We start from the raw sequence: 26,131 nt of genomic DNA, 5'->3' as shown, positions 1-26,131 counted from the left end.
GGTGTATATACCATATCATACTGGGTGTATATACCATATCATACTGGGTGTATATACCTGTGTATCATACTGGGTGTATATATCATATCATACTGTCTATATACCATGTAATACTGGGTGTATATACCATATCATACTGTGTGTGTATATACCATATCATACTGGGTGTGTATACCATATCATACTGTGTATATACCTGTGTATCATACTGGGTGTATACACCATATCATACTGGGTGTATATACCATATCATGCTGGGTGTATATACCATATCATACTGGGTGTATATACCATATCATACTGGGTGTATATACCATATCATGCTGGGTGTATATACCATATCATACTGTGTGTGTATATACCATATCATACTGGGTGTATACACCATATCATACTGGGTGTATATACCATATCATGCTGGGTGTATATACCATATCATACTGGGTGTATATAACATATCATACTGGGTGTACATACCTGTGTATCTTACTGGGTGTATATACCATATCATACTGGCTGTATATACCTGTGTATCATACTGGGTGTATATATCATATCATACTGGGTGTATATACTATATCATACTGTCTATATACCATGTAATACTCGGTGTATATACCATATCATACTGGGTGTATATACCTGTGTATCATACTGTGTGTATATACGATATCATACTGTCTATATACCATGTAATACTGGGTGTATATACCATGTAATACTGGGTGTATATACCTGTGTATCATACTGGGTGTATATACCTGTGTATCATACTGGGTGTATATACCTGTGTATCATACTGGGTGTATATACCATATCATGCTGGGTGTATATACCATATCATACTGGGTGTATACACCATATAATACTGGGTGTATATACCATATCATACTGGGTGTATATACCATATCATGCTGGGTGTGTATACCATATCATGCTGGATGTATATACCATATCATGCTGGGTGTATACACCATATCATACTGGGTGTATACACCATATAATACTGGGTGTATATGCCATATCATACTGGGTGTATATACCATATCATACTGGATGTATATAACATATAATACTGGGTGTATATGCCATATCATACTGGGTGTATATACCATATCATACTGGGTGTATATACCATATCATACTGGGTGTATATACCATATCATACTGGGTGTATATATCATATCATACTGTATGTGTGTATATATATATTTAATAAGTTATTAAAGGGGTTATCCAGGATTAGAAAAATCACATTTTCTTTCTTACAAAAACAGCGCCTTCCCTGTTCACCTTCATTTACGTCAATGGAACTGAGCTGCAGATCCCCACACCCAACCTGAGGACAGGAGAAGCGCAGTTTGTGGAAGAAGGTGGCCATGTTTTATTAATTTTGGAGAACCCCTTCTAGACTACTTCCACATGGGTCAGATGTGCATAAATCCGCCCAGAATCCACATTATTATTCCCTGTGAGGTGAGAATTTGGGGGGAGATTTATCAGACATGGTGTACAGTGACACTGGCTCAGTCGCCCCCGGCAACCAATCAGATTCCATCTTTCATTTTCCAAAGAGTCTGTGAGGAATGAGAGGTGGAATCTGATTGGTTGCCGGGGGCGACTGAGACAGTGTCACTGTACACCATGTTTTACAAATCTCCCCCTTGGATTTTGGGGCAGATGCGTCACCTCTTATGTACATCTCTTTGTGTGTGAGGTGATACAGCTGTGGGACGTAGACGGCTCCCGGTGTATGTGACCTGTGTGCGAGGAGCGAAGAGTAAAGCGCGGCTCCTCGATGTAAGACCTGGCTCGGGGTCTGGGTGCCTGGGATTTGGCGCTCTGGGCGCCGTACACACACCGCTAACCCCGGCCTGAGATGCTTCCCCTGTGATTGTTGCATCACAATCCCCCTTTATCCCGGCAGTATACACAGTGGGCGCAGCCCCGAGCCCGTCTGCTCACCAGCCATGGAGAGAGATTTGCTGAAACAATAGCACGTTGTCCCCATGTGAGATTAGCGCGGTGTACGGGGCGGATAATGGCCGTATTAGCTGGGCTTGTAGGTTTTTTTGCCTGTGTGTGCACATCCCACAGGACAAGCTCCATCCCCCCCTCGTGGGACAAAGGATCAGCCGGGGCTGTGAATGAGTAACTGACTGCGAGCTCAACAACCGAGTGGCTAAATATACCCAATGTAGGGCACGTCCATCACCGGCCAGGAACATCCAGGTTTTTAGTTAAATGCCAATAATCAGGATCCTTCTGTATTGTGTACGCGGGAGTTGTGCAGGATCGGGAGCTACACAACACCGCCGTCATGTGGGAAAATAAGTCTTAAGAGTGCAGAACCATAGAAGTGGAGCGCGTCACCTGACACTTATCACTTATCCTCTAGAACTGCATGAGGGGAAGGATACCGGATCCCACTCCTGGTACCCCCAGTGATTGGAGGGGTTATGGTGTTGGTGTGAACACTGCAGTATCCTCACCCCTATCAGGTGCAGCTCAGTAGTGGCTCGGTACTTTGTGCATTTGTTAGTGGCTCTGTACACCCAGTAGTGGTTCCGCACACTCTGTAGCGGCCCCGTGCTCTTGCTAGTTTCTCTCTACAATCAGTAAAGGCTCCGTACCCTTGCTAGTTTCTCTATACACTCGGTAGTGCCTCCGTTCACTCGGTAGTGGCTCCATACTCTTGGTAGTTTCTCTGTACACTCGGTATCTGCTCCATACACATGGTAGTGGCTCTGTACACTCGGTAGTGGCTCTGTCGTACACTTGGTAGCAGCTCCATGCACTCGGTAGCAGCTTCGTACATGGGGTAGGGCCTCTGTGCACTATGTAGTGGCTCCATACACAGGGTTAGGGCTGCTGTGCACTCGGTAGTGGCTCCATACACCCTGTAGTGGCTCCGTACTCTCTGTAGTGGCTCTCTACACTTGTTAGCGGCTTCGTACAGTCATTAGCAGATCCTTACACTCGGTAGTGGCTCTGTACACTCTGAAGCGGCTCTGTGCATTCAGTAGTTTATCTCTACACCCTGTAGTGGCTCCGTGCACTCGGTAGTGGCTCTGTACACTTGGTAGCGGCTTCGTACAGTCATTAGCAGATCCTTACACTCGGTAGAGGCTCCATACTCTCTGTAGTGGCTCTGTACACTTGGTAGCGGCTTCGTACAGTCATTAGCAGATCCTTACACTCGGTAGTGGCTCCATACTCTCTGTAGTGGCTCTGTACACTTGGTAGCGGCCTTGTACACTCATTAGCAGATCCTTACACTCGGTAGTGGCTCTGTGCACTCAGTAGTTTATCTCTACACCCTGTAGTGGCTCTGTGCACTCGGTAGTGGCTTCGTGCACGCTGTAGCGGCTCTGTGCACTCAGTTGTTAATCACTACACCCTGTAGTGGCTCCTTACACTCGTTAGTGGCTCTTTACACTCGTTAGTGGCTCTTTACACTCGTTAGTGGCTCTTTACACTCGTTAGTGGCCCCGTGCACTTGGTAGCGGCTCCGTGCACTCGGTAGTGGCTCCGTGCATTTGGTAGTGGCTCTGTACACAATGTAGCGGCTCTGTGCACTCAGTTGTTTATCTCTACACCCTGTAGTGGCTCCGTGCACTCGTTAGTGGCTCTTTACACTCGTTCGTGGCTCCGTGCACTTGGTAGTGGCTCCTTACACTCGGTAGCGGCTCCTTACACTCGGTAGGGGCTCCTTACACTCGGTAGTGGCTCCGTGCACTCGGTAGTGGCTCTGTGCACTCGGTATCGGCTCTGTGCACTCGATAGCGGCTCCGTGCACTTGGTAGTGGCTCCTTACACTCGGTAGCTATTGTGTTCAGACTATAAATCTGATTTACTATTAACACTATGGTGGTGTCGTATCCCATGTGGCCAGGTTTTCCCTGGTTTGCTGGTAGTTGTAGTGCACTATTATGGTGACTCAGTGACCTGTAACACAGACACTGACAGATCCGCAGACTCAGCGCGGCACATACAACAGCTGGAAAAGCAATAAGATAGTCAGATCTATGGCGGCTCCTATGACTAAGTGTGGAGAACGTACAGTACACAGCGCTGACGGCTCCGACCACATCAATGTCTTTTTCCAGAAGTGAATATTTTCCTATGTTAACCCTTTCCTAAAGGTTCTAGGTTACCACTGAGCTCCATCCACCTTAGTGCTATATAAACTGCATGTGGACATGATCACTGTTCACACCAGCCAGTCATCTTTCCTATATAATCCTCCTCCTCTTCCCTGCTTTGGCATCATGTGAACACAGCGGTATGGCTCTTATAGATTACACGGAGCGCTGATCACAGGCGGGTGCGCTCTTCTCTCTGTCTGATAGCGCCACCTCCTGGCCCTCACTCATACTGCCATCTCTTATTCTTGTAAAGTACTTGTGGAACTTTCCACCGCGGTTTCTTTTACATAACTCAGTGACCGCATCTGAAGCGGCATCTGGTTTCCATCCGTCCGTCATCCACATTGTGGGAACCCGGAGAACATGGAGCTGTGAGCGTTATCCTACAGACCAGCCCATAAGCTGCCGATCCCTGACACTTCATGAGGCTGATGTATACGGTGTTACTGTGGTATTCTGCATATGGCGGGATGACCTGACATGACTGAGGGTTCCCTATATACAGTGTATATGGTGTTACTGTTATGTGGGGTTATATGGTGGGATGACCTGATACATCGCTATATACAATGGATGCAGCAGCGTCGCCCGGGATCAATTCTGCAAAATGCTATTTCTTACAGGATGGATTGTCGCCGTAATATACAGAATAATATATAGAACAATATATATATATACACAGAATAATATACAGAATAATATGTAGAACAATATATATACAGAATAATATACAGAATAATATATAGAACAATATACATACAGAATAATATATGGAACAATATACAGAATAATATATGGAATAATATATAGAATAATATATGGAATAATATATAGAATAATATATGGAATAATATACAGAATAATATATGGAACAATATACAGAATAATATATAGAATAATGTACATACAGAATAATATACAGAACAATATACAGAATAATATACAGAATATGTAGAATAATATATAGAATAATGTACATACAGAATAATATACAGAATAATATGTAGAATAATATATAGAAATCATAATAATGATATTTGGTGAAATTTTAGCTGTAACTTATAATTGATGATTTTACAGAATCCTTTTCTGCTTTGCCTCCCTGCCTGCATTGTTTTCTTCATGGGGCGGGGAGCAGATATCCGACCTCTAGAATAATAAAGGATCAATGAAAGCACATGGAGCATGGTATAGATACCGGCACAGCCACACAGGTACAGGGTATGGGTACAGCCACACAGGTACAGGGTATGGGTACAGCCACGCAGGTGCAGCGTATTGGTACAGCCACGCAGGTGCAGCGTATTGGTACAGCCACGCAGGTGCAACGTATGGGTGCAGCCACACAGTTACAGAGTATGGGTACAGCCACACAGGTACAGGGTATGGGTACAGCCACACAGGTACAGGGTATGGGTACAGCCACACAGGTACAGGGTATGGGTACAGCCACACAGGTACAGGGTATGGGTACAGCCACACAGGTACGGCGTATGGGTACAGCCACACAGGTACGGCGTATGGGTACAGCCACACAGGTACAGGGTATGGGTACAGCAACACAGGTACAGGGTATGGGTACAGCCACACAGCTACAGGGTATGGGTACAGCCACACAGGTACAGGGTATGGGTACAGCCACACAGGTACAGGGTATGGGTACAGCCACACAGGTGCAGGGTATGGGTACAGCCACACAGGTACAGGGTATGGGTACAGCCACACAGGTACAGGGTATGGGTACAGCCACGCAGGTGCAGCGTATTGGTACAGCCACGCAGGTGCAACGTATGGGTGCAGCCACACAGTTACAGAGTATGGGTACAGCCACACAGGTACAGGGTATGGGTACAGCCACACAGGTACAGGGTATGGGTACAGCCACACAGGTACGGCGTATGGGTACAGCCACACAGGTACAGGGTATGGGTACAGCCACACAGCTACAGGGTATGGGTACAGCCACACAGGTACAGGGTATGGGTACAGCCACACAGGTACAGGGTATGGGTACAGCCACACAGGTACAGGGTATGGGTACAGCCACACAGGTACAGGGTATGGGTACAGCCACACAGGTACAGGGTATAGGTACAGCCACACAGGTACAGGGTATTGGTACAGCCACACAGGTACAGGGTATGGGTACAGCCACACAGGTACAGGGTATGGGTACAGCCACACAGCTACAGGGTATGGGTACAGCCACACAGGTACAGGGTATGGGTACAGCCACACAGGTACAGGGTATGGGTACAGCCACACATGTACGCCCTTGTTATAGTGTCCGTACCCCTATAGGTGATATGGCGCAGGAGTACGGGGCATTTAGAGGGAGGTATCACTTCCTATAAATATGGTGTCAGGTATCGGGACTCAGTATATGACCGGATTATTTCTCTATGGCCCCCAGAATGTCTCCGTGTTCTGCGGTCCACGATCTGTAGGATCAGCGAGGCCGGCTCCGTACAGATCCGCCACAGATGTCCTGTATCTGCTGTGTGAATGGACGCAGTGTCCTCCGCTATATCCGGGGCCCTGCCATACATTTCTGCATTTTTTATCTACTATGAAGCGTCGCTGTACATGGAGTAAAAATACCCGGACGCACAGCCGGCGCTTGTTACTGTCTGTGACCCGCTCAGCCGCCTCTTATGTTATTTGGGGTATTTTTAGACGCCGTGTCCAGTGGCCGTTCCGGGGTTAATGTTTTCGTTGGCTGAGGCCAATGAATCATCATCAAAAATAGTCACAGACCCAATGTATTCACTTAGTAATAAAGCCCCCCATTAGATACATGCGGCCTTAGATACGGGCAGGGTACAGAAGGTCAGAGGCTTCATCACCTCATTCACCCCATAGTGAGGTCGGGAGAGTCCAGAGAGGGAAAATAGACTGCATCATGGGGCATCACCCCAAATCAGTACAGACAACAATGGCCTGTTCTTTGTAGGTTGCAAAAAAAAATTTCAGATCAACTGGTGTCGGAAAGTTATATAGATTTATAATTTACTTCTATGTAAAAATCTCCAGTCTTCCAGTACTTATCAGCTGATGTATGTCCTGCAGGATGTGGTGTATTCTCTCCAGTCTGACACAGTGCTCTCTGCTGCCACCTCTGTCCATGTCAGGAACTGTCCAGAGCAGCAGCAAATCCCCATAGAAAACCTCTCCTGCTCTGGACAGTTCCTGATATGGACAGAGGTGGCAGCAGAGAGCACTGTGTCACTGTGGGGTCTCCACTTGATCTTGGGATTGCCCCTTTAAGAATATTTGCACTTCTGAGCATCTCCTGTTGAGGTCCCTGAAGTGTTGCGATGGTCTAGCTGGGCCGGACGCCAATAGATTTTATCATTTACAGTGAACCTATCAGCATCATGTTATAGAGCAGAAAGAGCTGAGTGATATATATATATCATTGTGGGACAAGATTCAGTATAATGTTGGTTGCGATTCCTGCTCTTTCTGTGATAAGGAGTCCAGTGGGCGGAGTCACTCAATGGACGGGACTCTTTAGCTTGGAAACTTCAGTAATTTTAATCAATAAATTACATTATGCTGAATCTTTTCCCACAATGATATATATCACTCATAAGTTTTAAAGAACTCCACACTGCCCCCGCCCGGTCCTCTGCCACATATGTGATATACACCGAGGATCGCTGGCTTGCACCTCCTTCCCATAGAATATTAGGGTCTTTTCCCCTTTCTTATGTGAATGGCTCCTTACAAATGGCCGGAAACGCGACATTTTAGTAATCTTTGGTTTATCCTCGTCTTCATCTATTTATGGCTCATAAACATCATTTGGGCACTTGTGAGCGGCCGTTACTGCACAGAGGCGGCATTGTGCTTTGTGTAACGTCCCGCGATCTGGGGATGATAGAAGCTGCGCTCTTCTATATCATCTATATGGGATAGAGCCCATTGTATAGGGATCAAAGGAAGCCTCCCAGGCAAGGAAACCCTGCACAAGCCGCCAGCTGTCAGTCAGACCGCTGATGTTCACGGGGTGGATTCACACAGTGCGCTAGGGGGAAAACGTGGATACAGCTATTCTGCTGACTACTATGTATCTGACTACTACTATCTCAGTGCATACACCAGCATGCTTGGCTCTACCTAGATTCTCAGTGGGGAATGGGGAGAAAGCCACAGCCACCTCTGTGTTCTCCTCCAGTCTCCTCTATGACCCCACAGAATCTTGTGTCCTCTCCGGACTTCTCTTACCCCCTTCCACACTCTCACTTACCCCCTCTCCAGCCCTCTATTCCCCTTCCAGACTCCTCTGACACACTTCAGAATATTCTGGTCCCTCTTCTGGATGTCACTGACACCCTTCAGACTTCTCAAGCAAATATAAGAAACTTTGAAATATATCTTATCAGACAAAAATGCTTCCTTCTTAGTAAAAACAAAACCAAATAACTCTGCAGATGAAATCTGTTCTTTATGAATGGAGAATCAGGACAGAAATCCCCCTCATTCTGTGCAGCAGCGTAATGTCCCCTCGCTGTCACATATCTTACCAGACTCTCGGTTTCTGACATTTGCTTTAGGTTCTTGGTTCCCGGTGACTTGTTGCCGGACGCCGCACCTGTCCCGGGGTCTTCAGCTGTTGCGGGGAGGATTTTCCATGAAGCTCGGGTTGTGGAGACCATGTGATGGATATATTGTGGCTTTGATTCAAACTCCAATTTATAAGTTCATTAATAGGAATCTTTCATTGTCACTTCTCTTCTGCAAGGTCCTCATGTCCGCCATGTGTAGCCGCCTGTAGTCTGTGTGTAGCAGCCTGTAGTCTGTGTGTAGCAGCCTGTAGTCTGTGTGTAGCCGCCTTTAGTCCATGTGTAGCAGCCTGTAGTCTGTGTGTAGCAGCCTGTAGTCCACGTGTAGCCGCCTGTAGTCTGTGTGTAGCCGCCTGTGGTCCGTGTGTAGCCGCCTGTAGTCTGTGTGTAGCCGCCTGTGGTTTGTGTGTAGCCGCCTTTAGTCCATGTGTAGCAGCCCGTGGTCCATGTGTCGCCGCCTGTAGTCTGTGTGTAGCCGTCTGTAGTCTGTGTGTAGCAGCCTGTAGTCCACGTGTAGCCGCCTGTAGTCTGTGTGTAGCAGCCTGTAGTCTGTGTGTAGCAGCCTGTAGTCCACGTGTAGCCACCTGTAGTCTGTGTGTAGCCGCCTGTAGTCTGTGTGTAGCCGCCTGTAGTCTGTGTGTAGCCGCCTGTAGTCCATGTGTAGCAGCCTGTAGTCTGTGTGTAGCCGTCTGTGGTTTGTGTGTAGCCGCCTTTAGTCCATGTGTAGCAGCCCGTGGTCCATGTGTCGCCGCCTGTAGTCTGTGTGTAGCAGCCTGTAGTCTGTGTGTAGCAGCCTGTAGTCTGTGTGTAGCCGCCTGTAGTCTGTGTGTAGCAGCCTGTAGTTCTCACAGATCAGGACTGAACAGACTATTGGAAGAGGAATAAAGGGACCACAGAAAAGTCAGATGCAGAATCTCACTGGTCCAGGATAGCCGTACAGCATGTCCGCCCTGCCATGCAGCATATACACGGCCATCTCCGTGCAGCATATACACCGCCATCTCAGTGCAGCATATACACGGCCATCTCAGTGCAGCATATACTCTGCCATCTCTGTCATGAATATCTGGCAATCCGCATGCAGCATATACACGGCCATCTCCGTGCAGCATATACACGGCCATCTCTGTGTAGCATATACACGGCCATCTCCGTGCAGCATATACACGGCCATCTCCATGCAGCATATACACGGCCATCTCTGTGCAGCATATACACGGCCATCTCCGTGCAGCATATACACCGCCCTCTCAGTGATGCATATACACCGCCATCTCCGTGATGCATATACACCGCCCTCTCAGTGATGCATATACACCGCCATCTCCGTGCAGCATATACACCGCCATCTCCGTGATGCATATACACCGCCCTCTCAGTGATGCATATACACCGCCATCTCCGTGCAGCATATATACCACCATCTCCGTGCAACATATACACCGCCATCTCCGTGATGCATATACACCGCCATCTCTGTGCAGCATATACACCGCCCTCTCAGTGATGCATATACACCGCCATCTCCGTGCAGCATATATACCACCATCTCCGTGCAGCATATACACCGCCATCTCTGTGCAGCATATATACCACCATCTCCGTACAGCATATACACCGCCATCTCTGTGATGCATATACACCGCCATCTCCGTGCAACATATACACGGCCATCTCTGTGCAGCATATACACCGCCCTCTCAGTGATGCATATACACCGCCATCTCCGTGCAGCATATACACCGCCATCTCTGTGCAGCATAAACACCGCCATCTCCGTGCAGGATATACACCGCCATCTCCGTGCAGGATATACACCGCCATCTCCGTGCAGGATATACACCGCCATCTCCGTGCAGGATATACACCGCCATCTCCGTGCAGCATATACACCGCCATCTCCGTGCAGCATATACACGGCCATCTCCGTGATGCATATACACGGCCATCTCCGTGCAGCATATACACGGCCCTCTCAGTGATGCATATACACCGCCATCTCCGTGCAGCATATACACGGCCATCTCCGTGCAGCATATACACGGCCATCTCCGTGCAGCATATACACGGCCCTCTCAGTGATGCATATACACCGCCATCTCCGTGCAGCATATACACCGCCATCTCAGTGATGCATATACAAGAGCAGCTTTACACTTTGCAGTATTTGCAGACATCTTTTAGTCCATACAGTAAATACCCTCTTACACGAAACGATTCCTGTATAATAGAAGACAATGATCGGCCGACATAAACGATGTCGGCTGATCGTTGCTGTCATTTGTCGTTTAATAGGGTTCTGTTCACATTGCTTTGGAGACGCTGTTTTCGTCTCTCTTACAGATTCCCATCAGGTTTGATGAGATTAGCGCCTCATGCAGCCAATAGCAGCTGATGGACTCAGTGATCCCCAACCTGAGGGACTCCATCTGCTCCATAACTACAATTACCATCATGTTGTATGGTATGATGGGAGTAGTAGTTGTGCAGCAGCTGGAGAGCGCTGTGCTGGATGGTATGATGGGAGTTGTAGTTGTTCTGCAGCTGGAGAGCGCTGTGCTGGGTGGTATGATGGGAGTTGTAGTTGTGCGACCCCTGAAGAGCGCTGTCTTCTATTCTATAATATTGGGGTATGCTGGGAGTAGTAGTTGTGCGGCTGCTGCAGTCTTGTACCATGTCTCCTCACATTCTCGGCTGTTTACATGGAATTCCTTCAGTTTTGTGTCTGGCGGCTCTTGCTCCTTGTTCCCAGACTAATGATACCAGAGACCCCTCCATCCCGGCCCCCTCCACCCCGGCCCCCTCCACCCCGGCCTCATCATCCTCTCTGCCGCTGGTTATGACTTTCTCCATTGTAATCAGTAAACATCACATTCTCCCATAATAAATGGCTGCACCCAGGAGAGGCAGCGGTGAGAGAAGGCTGGCAGGCGTGGGAACGTGGAGGAGGATGGAGCACATTATATACTGTATATAGGATGTGGAGGAGGATGGACACATTATATACTGTATATAGGATGTGGAGGAGGATGGAGCACATTATATACTGTATATAGGATGTGGAGGAGGATGGGACACATTATATACTGTATATAGGGTCAGGGGGAGGATGGAACACATATACTGTATATAGGATCTGGAGGAGGATGGAACACATTATATACTGTATATAGGATATGGGGAAGGATGGAACACATACACTGTATATGCATACATCCTCTCTATATATATATATATACTGCTCATCCTTTGCTCTCCCGTCTGAATAGTCTGTAAGCAGTGAGGATGCGTTGTGTCTCCCCCATACAGTATATACAGTATACAGAGGCCGGGGCGGCTATAGGTGGTCTCACACCCTGATGACACTTGGGGTCTCTGTTTGTCATTTAGCAGCTAAGCAAACGCTGACGACTTTACCCAGATCTGTAAATTATCACAGGATCCTGCGAGAGGCGGCATGGGGAGGCCCCTAATGACAGGCAAACAAGATAGGGTATACGGGGGACCCCCCATACTGAGAGACCCTCATACTGTATATATATATGTGATAACACCATCAATACAGGGGCCGGTATACAGGACCCCCCAATACGGAGAGACCCTCATACTGTATATATATATATGTGGTATCACCATTAATACAGGGGCCAATATACAGGACCCCCAATATGGAGAGACCCTCATACTGTATATATATGTGGTATCACCATTAATACAGGGGCCGATATACAGGACCCCCCAATACAGACAGACCCTCATACTGTATATATGTCATATCACCATCAATACAGGGGCCGGTATACAGGACCCCCCAATACGGAGAGACCCTCATACTGTATATATGTCATATCACCATCAATACAGGGGCCGGTATACAGGACCCCCCAATACGGAGAGACCCTCATACTGTATATATGTGACATCACCATCAATACAGGGGCCGGTATACAGGACCCCCCAATACGGAGAGACCCTCATACTGTATATACACTCAGCGGCCACTTTATTAGGTACACCATGCTAGTAACGGGTTGGACCCCCTTTTGCCTTCAGAACTGCCCCAATTCTTGGTGGCATAGATACAACAAGGTGCTGGAAGCTTCCTCAGAGATTTTGGTCCATATTGACATGATGGCATCACACAGTTGCCGCAGATTTGTCGGCTGCACATCCATGATGCCAATCTCCCGTTCCACCACATCCCAAAGATGCTCTATTGGATTGAGATCTGGTGACTGTGGAGGCCATTGGAGTACAGTGACCTCATTGTCATGTTCAAGCAGAAATCGAGACTCATCAGACCAGGCAACGTTTTTCCAATCTTCTACTGTCCAATTTCGATGAGCTTGTGCAAATTGTAGCCTCAGTTTCCTGTTCTTAGCTGAGCGGAGTGGCCCCCGGTGTGGTCTTCTGCTGCTGTAGCCCATCTGCCTCAGAGTTGGCCGTACTGTGCGATCAGAGATGCTCTTCTGCCTACCTTGGGTGTAACGGTTGGCTATTTGAGTCACTGTTGCCTTTCTATCAGCTGGAACCAGTCTGCCCATTCTCCTCTGACCTCTGGCATCAACAAGGCATTTCCGCCCACAGAACGGCCGCTCACTGGATGGTTTTTCTTTTTCGGACCATTCTCTGTAAACCCTAGAGATGGTTGTGCGTGAAAATCCCAGTAGATCAGCAGTTTCTGAAATACTCAGACCAGCCCTTCTGGCACCAACAACCATGCCACGTTCAAAGGCCTCAAATCACCTTTCTTCCCCATACTGATGCTCGGTTTGAACTGCAGGAGATTGTCTTGACCATGTCTACATGCCTAAATGCACTGAGTTGCCGCCATGTGATTGGCTGATTAGAAATTAAGTGATAACGTGCAGTTGGACAGGTGTACCTAATAAAGTGGCCGGTGAGTGTATGTGATATCACCATCAAGAGAGGGGCCGATATACAGGACCCCCAAATACTGAGAGACCCTCATACTGTATATATGTCATATCACCATCAATAGAGGGGCCAATATACACAACATCCAGATTAGATACAAATGAGATACGGATACAGTGTACATCACATGGAGATGGACTGATATGTTAATCACCTTCTATAGACTTCAGTGGGTGTTCCTCTACCTGCATAGAGTCGCCCTACAGTATGGGTGTATTATATATTATATGTATGTTGTATGTATGTTATATGGGTGTATTATATGTTGTATGTATGTTATATGTGTGTATTATATGTTATATGTGTGTATTATATGTTATATGTTTGTTGTATGTATGTTATATGTGTGTATTATATGTTATATGTGTGTATTATATGTTATATGTGTGTGTTATATGTGTGTATTCTATGTATGTTATTTGTGTAGGTTTTATATGTTGTTATATGTGTGCTATATATGTAGATTATATGTGTGTTATATGTGTGTGTGTTATGTATATCTTATATATGTGTATTATATGTGTCTGTTATATGTGTAGTGTATGTGTGTGTATTATGTGTCTTATATGTGTAGTGTATATATGTGTAGATTATATGTATGTTGTATGTGTATGTTTTATGTGTGTATTATATGTGTCTGTTATGTGTATATGTGTGTGTTGTATGTATGTTGTATGTGTATGTTTTATGTGTGTATTATATGTGTTATATGTGTGTGTTATATGATATATATATATCTTATATATGTGTATTATATGTGTTTGTTATATGTGTAGTGTGTGTATATGTGTATGTGTGTGTTGTATGTGTATGTTTTATGTATGTATTATATGTGTGTGTTATTTGTCCCATGTGAATAATCCCATAGAGTAACATTATGGCTGGAATACAGAGACATATAACGCCCTCATGTGACGGTGACTTCTCCCCTCTGAGTGGACTGGGGGTCAGGCTCTATTCTGGGTGATGCCCGCCCTTGCTGGCACCGTGACTCCTGGACTGAGGACTATCCCCGCTGACAGTCATGACCCGGGCATGGTGCCTCAGGTATGTCATTGAGAGCCTGAGGATCTGTCATGGTGTGTCCCCCCCGGGGGGCTCAGCTGTGAGGGCTTCTCAGAGGGTTAGAATTTCATTGGTGAGTAAGAGGAATGACGAGGAGGACGAGCATAGCGGAGAGGAGAAAGTCCCGAGACGCTGCTCCATCTGAGCAAACAAACCCGACACATGTCCTGCTGGATGAGATGTCAGAGCTGGGAGGACGCTGACACATTGTAACGAGGGAGGCAGCAGCGACACAGCAGGGGGACAGCACTTCACACCTCACCTCCTCCCCGCATGATCACACAAGACCTGAAGATGTCCAAGGATTGTTTCTGTAATGTCTTCCAGAGCGTCACCGCCGCTGTGTGCTGCTTCTACCAGCGCAAGTCTGTCATCGGGGTAAAGGTAAGAAGGACCTGCCGAGAGCGGATGATGGCGGCATCACCCATACTACTCATCCCATCATCTCACCCTGTAATATAAACTTATATCTGTCACTGTGTACGACCCAGCACAGGGGTAATGATTGTGGGTACAACCCAGCACAGGGGTAACTCCTCACTGTGAGGGATGGTGGGTACGACCCGGCACAGGGGTAACTCCTCACTGTGAGGGATGGTGGGTACGACCCGGCACAGGGGTAACTCCTCACTGTGAGGGATGGTGGGTACGACCCGGCACAGGGGTAACTCCTCACTGTGAGGGATGGTGGGTACGACCCGGCACAGGGGTAACTCCTCACTGTGAGGGATGGTGGGTACGACCCGGCACAGGGGTAACTCCTCACTGTGAGGGATGGTGGGTACGACCCGGCACAGGGGTAACTCCTCACTGTGAGGGATGGTGGGTACGACCCGGCGCAGGGGTAACTCCTCACTGTGAGGGATGGTGGGTACGACCCGGCACAGGGGTAACTCCTCACTGTTAGGGATGGTGGGTACGACCCGGCACAGGGGTAACTCCTCACTGTGAGGGATGGTGGGTACGACCCGGCGCAGGGGTAATGATTGTGGGTACGTCCCGGCGCAGGGGTAACTCCTCACTGTGAGGGATGGTGGGTACGTCCCGGCGCAGGGGTAACTCCTCACTGTGAATGATGGTGGGTACGTCCCGGCGCAGGGGTAACTCCTCACTGTGAGGGATGGTGGGTACGTCCCAGCGCAGGGGTAACTCCTCACTGTGAGGGATGGTGGGTACGACCCGGCGCAGGGGTAATGATTGTGGGTACGACCCAGGGCAGGGGTAACTCTGCACGTTTTAGTGACCTTTCATTTGTTGGGGTGTGTGACATTTATTGGATTTTTGGAGTATTTGGGGTGTTTCATTGATGTTACATGAAGAAATGGAGGGGTAATATGTGTGACGATCACGTCTTTCCGTGAGAATACACTATGGGGGATATGTCAGACCCATAGCAACCAATCACATCCCAGCTTTCACTTTACAGTAAAATCTTACAAATAAAAGCTGTCATCTGATTGGTTGCTCTGCCCTTTCTCCACATTGTTGCGTAATTTATTGGACTCAATAGGACGCGATTTATAGGCGGATTACACATGAAAAACAAAAACCTGTGACTGTCTAGATACATGGCTCGGATACAGTGGTATGTAAGGTTGTAGAGCAACGTACAGATCCTTCAGCTTCTACGACCAATAGCTTAAAGGGATTCTCTGATATAAATAGAAGATTGTCGGCAGGAGGAGACCCGGCTCCATCTAGTCCCCCTTATATTACTATTATAGTAGGTATCTAATAGATATATGTATATACCAGGCAGGTTACAGTCACTGTAGATTCACCTACCACATCTGCTGGAAGTTTTCTCCAAGTATCTACTACTCTTTCAGTACAAGAATAGATCCACATGGAATAATAGACCGGAGAACTGTGAGGGAAGCCTCAGATCTCACCGGTGTATTTTACCTGCTGCCTCTTCTTTCTGACGCAGTTTCCATATGGGAATATATGACGTTACCTATACACGTTGGGGAACCAGAACACATATGAGGCATGGCATGTATATAGACGTGTATAGGATGCGTATAAATCATTAATGTAGCCTGAAACATGTTCTAGCAGCGACCAACTCGGGGCGTAAAATAAACAATACTCACCTGCCCCAATCCCCAACTCCTGCCCTTATACTGGTGCCCCCACTATGCCTGGACACAAGAAGAACGGCAGCAATGTGACCACTAGGGGTAATAATGTCCTGGGGAGACGCCATTATATGATTCCCAGAGTCTCTTCCATATGAGCGCGTCCGTCCTGTCCCTGGAGAGAATATCCAAGTATTTAGGAGCGTGCGCAGCCTGGGAAGAAATCCCCAAATATGCCGGAAAAGCCGAGACGCTTCCTTTTATTCTGAGTCTCCGATGTCCCCTCTGTGTTGTATTATACAATGATCACACAAGGCAGTGCCCCCAACTACAAACCCACAGGCTGGCCTGGCATGATGAGAGTTGTAGTTATGTATGAGTCGCTGTGGGGATGTTGTGTTCGAGTGTTTGTAGCCTTCAGCTCATCCTCACTGTGCTCGTGCCGACACACTTCAGTTATACAGAGCGGTAAACTACAAGACATCGGAAATCTGAGTCTAAGCATCCAGAGATTGCAGCTTCTGTTACTGCACCTGTCAGTACTGCTCCACCCCTGTCCCCCGCCCTGTCAGTACTGCTGCACCCCTGTCCCCCGCCCTGTCAGTACTGCTGCACCCCTGTCCCCCGCCCTGTCAGTACTGCTGCACCCCTGTCCCCCGCCCTGTCAGTACTGCTGCACCCTGTCCCCCGCCCTGTCAGTACTGCTGCACCCCTGTCCTCCGCCCTGTCAGTACTGCTGCACCCTGTCCCCCGCCCTGTCAGTACTGCTGCACCCCTGTCCCCCGCCCTGTCAGTACTGCTGCACCCCTGTCCCCCGCCCTGTCAGTACTGCTGCACCCCTGTCCCCCGCCCTGTCAGTACTGCTGCACCCCTGTCCCCCACCCTGTCAGTACTGCTGCACCCCTGTCCCCCGCCCGGGCAGTACTGCTGCACCCCTGTCCCCCGCCCTGTCAGTACTGCTGCACCCCTGTCCCCCGCCCTGTCAGTACTGCTGCACCCTGTCCCCCGCCCTGTCAGTACTGCTGCACCCCTGTCCCCCGCCCTGTCAGTACTGCTGCACCCTGTCCCCCGCCCTGTCAGTACTGCTGCACCCCTGTCCCCCGCCCTGTCAGTACTTCTGCACCCCTGTCCCCCGCCCTGTCAGTACTGCTGCACCCCTGTCCCCCGCCCTGTCAGTACTGCTGCACCCCTGTCCCCCGCCCTGTCAGTACTGCTGCACCCCTGTCCCCCACCCTGTCAGTACTGCTGCACCCCTGTCCCCCGCCCTGTCAGTACTGCTGCACCCCTGTCCCCCGCCCTGTCAGTACTGCTGCACCCCTGTCCCCCGCCCTGTCAGTACTGCTGCACCCCTGTCCCCCGCCCTGTCAGTACTGCTGCACCCCTGTCCCCCGCCCTGTCAGTACTGCTGCACCCTGTCCCCCGCCCTGTCAGTACTGCTGCACCCCTGTCCCCCACCCTGTCAGTACTGCTGCACCCCTGTCCCCCACCCTGTCAGTACTGCTGCACCCCTGTCCCCCACCCTGTCAGTACTGCTGCACCCCTGTCCCCCACCCTGTCAGTACTGCTGCACCCCTGTCCCCCGCCCTGTCAGTACTGCTGCACCCCTGTCCCCCACCCTGTCAGTACTGCTGCACCCCTGTCCCCCGCCCTGTCAGTACTGCTGCACCCCTGTCCCCCGCCCTGTCAGTACTGCTGCACCCTGTCCCCCGCCCTGTCAGTGCTGCTGCACCCCTGTCCCCCGCCCTGTCAGTACTGCTGCACCCCTGTCCCCCGCCCTGTCAGTACTGCTGCACCCTGTCCCCCGCCTTGTCAGTACTGCTGCACCCCTGTCCCCCGTCCCCCGCCCTATCAGTACTGCTGCACCCCTGCCCCCCGCCCTGTCAGTACTGCTGCACCCTGTCCCCCGCCCTGTCAGTGCTGCTGCACCCCTGTCCCCCGCCCTGTCAGTACTGCTGCACCCCTGTCCCCCGCCCTGTCAGTACTGCTGCACCCTGTCCCCCGCCCTGTCAGTGCTGCTGCACCCCTGTCCCCCGCCCTGTCAGTACTGCTGCACCCCTGTCCCCCGCCCTGTCAGTACTGCTGCACCCCTGTCCCCCGTCCCCCGCCCTATCAGTACTGCTGCACCCCTGCCCCCCGCCCTGTCAGTACTGCTGCACCCCTGTCCTCTGTCCTGTCAGTACTGCTGCACCCCTGTCCCCCGCCCTGTCAGTACTGCTGCACACCCAGTCCCCCCGCCGTCTATAAGTGTATACTGCCGCCTAGAAGTGTATACCGCTGCCTAGAAGTGTATACCGCTGCCTAGAAGTGTATACCGCCGCCTAGAAGTGTACACTGCCACCTAGAAGTGTATACCGCTGGCTATAAGTGTATGCCGCCGCCTATTAGTGTATGCCGCCTCCTAGAAGTGTATACCACTGCCTAGGAGTGTATACCGCCGCCTAGTAGTGTATACCACCGCCTAGAAGTGTATAACGCTGTGTAATATCTGTCATCTAGTGAATAGCCAGGTGCTTGGGATTTAGTGTTTGTGTGCCGGGATGGTATAGTCAGTGCATTAACACCCCCGGTATGTGTATGTGTGTGTGTATATATATATATATATATATATATATATATATATATATATATATATATATATATATATATATATATATATTATATATATATATTTTAGGTTCCCTTTAAAGAGGTGGTAAAGTATAGGAAATACATGGTGTCGTTTATCCTGCAGTTCTGCTATGGCGCCTCTACAGGGGAATAGAATCATTACACCAGTAGACTTTGCAGGCAGTGGGTGAGTGGGTTGGGTTCCCGTTCTGACTATTACGTTGGGTTTGCATTGTGTTTGTGTGATACATCCGTCATGTAGCCTGGAAAAGCTCTCGGTGCGCTCAGTAAACGCGTCCCTGGGCTTCCATTGCCAGACGGGACGGAAAAACATCTTGTTTGGTCGGTAAACATCAATGGGTTGCAAAGAAGTAACTACTATTTTATCCAATAGGATTCTGGTAAAAAGTCATATCTGTTATGTGTATACCTTATTACTGTATGACGCTGTGCCAGGTATGTGTTTTACAGCAGAGATCCCCCATCCTGCCCTCGTCCTAAGCTCCACGCAGGGGGGCAGTACCGCAGACAGACACAGTATTTATATATATATATATATGTGTGTTGGTCGGCTGTCAGCAATACCACCACCCTGGAGCGAGGAAGAGGAGGAGGGAGGGAAGACAGGGATGCTACAGACCCAAAATATGACATCACTAGAGAAGGTCCAATAACTATATATGGTCGCTTACATCATCAGGGGGTTCCCTTCTGGGAGTATATGTATACAGTGTCATAGTCTGCGGCCTTCTGGTGGAGGATTACATCATAACTACTCCTGATCAGGACATAAGGAGCCGATCCCAGAATTAAATGGCATTCCCTATTCTGTAGATCAGTGGGGGTCTGACCACTGGGGCCCCTTGTTAGCGGAGTGCAGAGGATGCATGGGGGGATGGGGGGACGACGACAAGGGACCTCCGTACCTGTGCATAAGGTATAAGGTTTCATCTTGTGAGGACCCCTTTAAGGCAGCAGTGTGACCTCGGCCTTAGATGAGTGTCCTGCACAGCCGCTCCCCTCCATTATTCCCTATCAGGGTATATAGCTCTCTCCATTTCCTGGCAGCTTCTTTATATACAGTTATTATGGGAAGTGTTATGTATTATAAGAGCGGTGACCCTAAACTGTAAGTCCTATGGGGGTGGGTGCACCATGGGTGACCCCTGCCTCTATTTCCTGGGACACGTTCTCCCACAGATGCTCGGCTATATCCAGCCGGCTGATCCTTCACATTTCGGCCGTGTATTTTTATCCTCGCTCAGATCTTGTATATTTTTGCTTCCTCCCGGTCCAGCTGTATCTATTACATATCGGAGAAAGAATTATGAAGTAAAATGCCGTCCGAGGTCTGAGGAGCAGCGGCTTCTCACGACCGGCAGCGGGCTGCTCTATAATCTGAGCGGTGGAGTTGTGGAATGCAGAACGAGTTATTACGTTATAGTTGTTATTACACTCCGGCAGTCGCCCACCCCCTCCCCCCCTCTTATTAGGCCTTTCATTAGGATCTACAATGTCCCGGTCTGGACATACCGCTCATCCAGTTCCCACGTCTTTTGCCCCTAAACTTCAGGGGTCAACAACTGGAAGAATGTGGCTTAGAGGCGACTACCGTCCCCCATATCGGATCATCTGGGGTAATGGACCAGAGACAGAACACCCAAGGAAAGCTGAAGGACGTTACACGAGAGTCGGCCAAGGAGATAAAGTCGTGACCCAGACGATCACGACTAAGTATAAATCCACATATAAAACGCAGAGTAAATGGATCACAGGGAAGTGGTAAATGTCACATAAAAGGGAACCCGACGTATGAGACGTGTACTGGCCGTGTAACACTGTGTATTCTCTATGGAAAAGGCAGTAAGACTGAGAAGAAGTATTGTAGCTCCACAGACCCAAACCTCTGATAATGGCGAATGCATCGCGCTACAGATATGTCTCCTGTACTAGAACCAAATAGCATGGCGGAGGTATGGGAGACTGATCACTATAACAGGACCCAATGACATGGCGGCGGTATGGGAGACTGATCACTATAACAGGACCCAATGACATGGCGGAGGTATGGGAGACTGATCACTATAACAGGACCCAATGACATGGCGGAGGTATGGCAGACTGATCACTATAACAGGACCCAATGACATGGCGGAGGTATGGGAGACTGATCACTATAACAGGACCCAATGACATGGCGGAGGTATGGGAGACTGATCACTATAACAGGACCCAATGACATGGCGGAGGTATGGGAGACTGATCACTATAACAGGATCCAATGACATGGCGGAGGTATGGGAGACTGATCACTATAACAGGACCCAATGACATGGCGGAGGTATGGGAGACTGATCACTATAACAGGACCCAATGACATGGCGGAGGTATGGGAGACTGATCACTATAACAGGACCCAATGACATGGCGGCGGTATGGGAGACTGATCACTATAACAGGACCCAATGACATGGCGGAGGTATGGGAGACTGATCACTATAACAGGACCCAATGACATGGCGGAGGTATGGGAGACTGATCACTATAACAGGACCCAATGACATGGCGGAGGTATGGGAGACTGATCACTATAACAGGACCCAATGACATGGCGGAGGTATGGGAGACTGATCACTATAACAGGACCCAATGACATGGCGGAGGTATGGGAGACTGATCACTATAACAGGACCCAATGACATGGCGGAGGTATGGGAGACTGATCACTATAACAGGACCCAATGACATGGCGGAGGTATGGGAGACTGATCACTATAACAGGACCCAATGACACAGCAAAGGTATAGGAGACTGATCACTGTAACAGGAGCCAATGATATGGCGATGGTATCTGATCACTGTATCAGGAGGCAGTGGTGGTATAGGAGACTGATCACTGTAACAGTATATGAGATGTGGAAACTCAGAAATCTCATAGCTTAGTGATTAGAGTGATTATAGGCCGCGCTATAACAGCTGGTGAATTATATGCACAGGAAAGATCCTCATGTACAGTGTGACATCACAGGATAGGAACGAACCATTCATGGATCATAAGACGCAACGGCCCTCTAGTTGTTTGCTATGGCGCCATGGCCGTGAATTGTCATATCTGATGTGCCATAGTCCAGGATATGAGTATCCAGTGTGCCGCAGTCCGGGATGTGAGTATCCAGTGTGCCGCAGTCCGGGATGTGAGTAATCGGTGTGCTGTATTCTGGGATATGAATATCCGGTGTACCATAGTCCGGTATGTGAGAATCCTGTGTACTGTAGTCTGGGTTGTGAGTATCCGGTGTGCCGTAGTTCAGTGTGTGAATATTCTGTGTGCCGTAGTCCGGTGTGTGAATATCCGGAATACCGTAGTCCGGTGTGTGAATATCCGGAATACCGTAGTCCGGTGTGTGAATATCCGATGTGCTGTAGTCCGGTGTGTGAGTATCCGGAATACCGTAGTCCGGTGTGTGAATATCCAATGTGATGTAGTCCGGTGTGTGAATATCCGGTGTACCGTAGTCCGGTGTGTGAATATTCAGTGTAGCGTAGTCCGGTGTGAGAATATCCGGTGTGTGAATATCCGGTGTACCATAGTCCGGTGTGTGAATATCCGGTGTACCATAGTCCGGTGTGTGAATATCCGGTGAACCGTAGTCCGGTGTGTGAATATCCGGTGTACCGTAGTCCGGTGTGTGAATATCCGGTGTACCGTAGTCCGGTGTGTGAATATTCGGTGTGTGAATATTCGGTGTACCATAGTCCGGTGTGTGAATATTCAGTGTAGCGTAGTCCGGTGTGAGAATATCCGGTGTACGGTAGTCCGGGATGTGTGCGGTCAGACCCCGGCCTGAGTGTTGTGTTAGTTGGAGGGACAGCTGGCATCTTCTGACCTCCGGGACACATTCCTAGGAACTTTCTCAGCATTTTTAGCATCTGATAATAAGAATGTGAGACTTTCCTCTCCCGGAGTCCTCGCGCTCATCCTGAGACAATGGAGGAGCTCTCATTACAGCCGCGCAGCACTGAGAAGACAGACGGCGGCCTTTGTCTTCCTGACACACGTTACATTTTACAGCCACCATAAAACGAGAAATACCCTCGATAACTACTCCCTGCATATTGTCCCCGACATCGCTCTACCTGACCCATGGGATCGGTACAGGTGCCGTATGTGCTGCAGGGTATGGGGGCGACCAGAGAGATCTCTACCAGGACAGATCGTATTTACGGTATTTTACTGTTAAAATTGTCCAAAGACTTTATCTACCCGCAAGGAGACGTGAAGCCGACCTATGGCTATGGGTAGGGGGGCATGCATCAGGTTTTTAGGGCTGCACGGTTCCCAGGGGCAGTCTCTACAGGGGAGGAGTCGCTCCAGGGGGGCAGTTACTACAGGGGGGCAGACTACAGGGGGGCAGTCACTACAGGGGAGCGGACTACAGGGGGGCATTCATTACAGGAGAGCGGACTACAGGGGGCAGTCACTACAGGGGAGCGGACTCCAGGGGGCAGTCACTACAGGGGAGCGGACTACAGGGGGGCATTCATTACAGGAGAGCGGACTACAGGGGGCAGTCACTACAGGGGAGCGGACTCCAGGGGGGCAGTCACTACAGGGGAGCGGACTCCAGGGGGGCATTCATTACAGGAGAGCGGACTACAGGGGGCAGTCACTACAGGGGAGCGGACTCCAGGGGGGCAGTCACTACAGGGGAGCGGACTACAGGGGGGCAGTCACTACAGGGGAGCGGACTACAGGGGAGCGGACTACAGGGGAACGGACTCCAGGGGGGCAGTCACTACAGGGGAGCGGACTCCAGGGGGGCAGTCACTACAGGGGAGCGGACTACAGGGGGGGCATTCACTACAGGGGAGCGGACTCCAGGGGGGCAGTCACTACAGGGGAGCGGACTCCAGGGGGGCAGTCACTACAGGGGAGGAGTCGCTCCAGGGGGCAGTTACTACAGGGGAGCAGACTACAGGGGGGCAGTCACTACAGGGGAGCGGACTCCAGGGGGGCAGTCACTACAGGGGAGCGGACTACAGGGGGGCATTCATTACAGGAGAGCGGACTACAGGGGGGCATTCACTACAGGGGAGCAGACTACAGGGGGGCAGTCACTACAGGGGAGCGAACTCCAGGGGAGCAGTCACTACAGGGGAGCGGACTCCAGGGGGGCAGTCACTACAGGCGAGCGGACTCCAGGGGGGCAGTCACTACAGGGGAGCAGACTACAGGGGGGCATTCACTACAGGGGAGCGGACTCCAGGGGGGCAGTCACTACAGGGGAGCGGACTCCAGGGGGGCAGTCACTACAGGGGAGCGGACTCCAGGGGGGCAGTCACTACAGGGGAGCGGACTCCAGGGGGGCAGTCACTACAGGGGAGCGGACTCCAGGGGGGCAGTCACTACAGGGGAGCGGACTCCAGGGGGGCAGTCACTACAGGGGAGCGGACTCCAGGGGGGAAGTCACTACAGGGGGGCAGTCACTACAGGAGAGCGGACTCCAGGGGAGCAGACTCCAGGGGGGCAGTCACTACAGGGGAGCGGACTCCAGGGGGGCAGTCACTACAGGGGAGCGGACTCCAGGGGGGCAGTCACTACAGGGGAGCGGACTCCAGGGGGGCAGTCACTACAGGGGAGCGGACTCCAGGGGGGCAGTCACTACAGGGGAGCGGACTCCAGGGGGGAAGTCACTACAGGGGGGCAGTCACTACAGGAGAGCGGACTCCAGGGGAGCAGACTACAGGGGGGCAGTCACTACAGGGGAGCGGACTCCAGGGGGGCAGTCACTACAGGGGAGCGGACTACAGGGGGGCAGTCACTACAGGGGAGCAGACTCCAGGGGGGCAGTCACTACAGGGGAGCGGACTCCAGGGGGGCAGTCACTACAGGGGAGCGGACTCCAGGGGGGAAGTCACTACAGGGGGGCAGTCACTCCAGGGGGGCAGTCACTACAGGGGAGCGGACTACAGGGGGGCAGTCACTACAGGGGAGCGGACTACAGGGGGGCAGTCACTACAGGGGGGCAGTCACTACAGGGGAGCGGACTACAGGGGAGCGGACTCCAGGGGGGCAGTCACTACAGGGGAGCGGACTCCAGGGGGGCAGTCACTACAGGGGGGCAGTCACTACAGGGGGGCAGTCACTACAGGGGAGCGGACTACAGGGGGGCAGTCACTACAGGGGAGCGGACTACAGGGGGGCAGTCACTACAGGGGGGCAGTCACTACAGGGGAGCGGACTACAGGGGAGCGGACTCCAGGGGGGCAGTCACTACAGGGGAGCAGACTACAGTGGGGCAGTCACTACAGGGGGGCAGTCACTACAGGGGAGCGGACTACAGTGGGGCAGTCACTACAGGGGGGCAATCACTACAGGGGAGCGGACTACAGGGGGGCAGTCACTACTGATGATGTTTTCCCTGGACAACAAGCAGATACTCGCCCACATTCAATTAATGGGGAACTCAAATCAACTGGTAAGAAACTTATATAGATTTGTAAATTACTTCTATTTAAAGTCTCCCAGTACTTATTAGCTGCTGTATGTCCTGCAGGAAGTGGTGTATTCTCTCCAGTCTGACACAGTGCTCTCTGCTGCCACCTCTGTCCATGTCAGGAACTGTCTAGAGCAGCAGCAGCAAATCCCCATAGAAAACCTCTCCTGCTGGACAGTTCCTGGCACGGACAGAGGTGGCAGCAGAGAGCACTGTGTTAAATTTCT

The 26,131-nt window shown here is 50.3% G+C and overlaps 1 protein-coding gene across 4 annotated transcripts in view; it reads left to right on the top strand.

Moving 5' to 3' along the window:
* Positions 1-26,131, top strand: part of BCAR3 (BCAR3 adaptor protein, NSP family member) — a 133,210-nt gene that overhangs the window by 87,723 nt on the left and 19,356 nt on the right. The window contains exon 1 of one of the 4 annotated variants that reach the window (XM_069967708.1): positions 15,020-15,103. The exons of the other annotated variants lie outside the window; for them this stretch is intronic. The gene's annotated coding sequence lies outside the window, so the exon portion shown is untranslated. Of the gene's footprint in view, positions 1-15,019; positions 15,104-26,131 lie in introns of those variants that run through there. 4 annotated transcript variants of the gene reach the window in all.

Source organism: Dendropsophus ebraccatus, chromosome 4 (assembly GCF_027789765.1).
Source record: "Dendropsophus ebraccatus isolate aDenEbr1 chromosome 4, aDenEbr1.pat, whole genome shotgun sequence".
Lineage (NCBI taxonomy): Eukaryota > Metazoa > Chordata > Amphibia > Anura > Hylidae > Dendropsophus > Dendropsophus ebraccatus.
The sequence above is the reverse complement of the archived record's forward strand: the minus strand, read 5'-3'. Positions and strand labels throughout refer to the sequence as shown.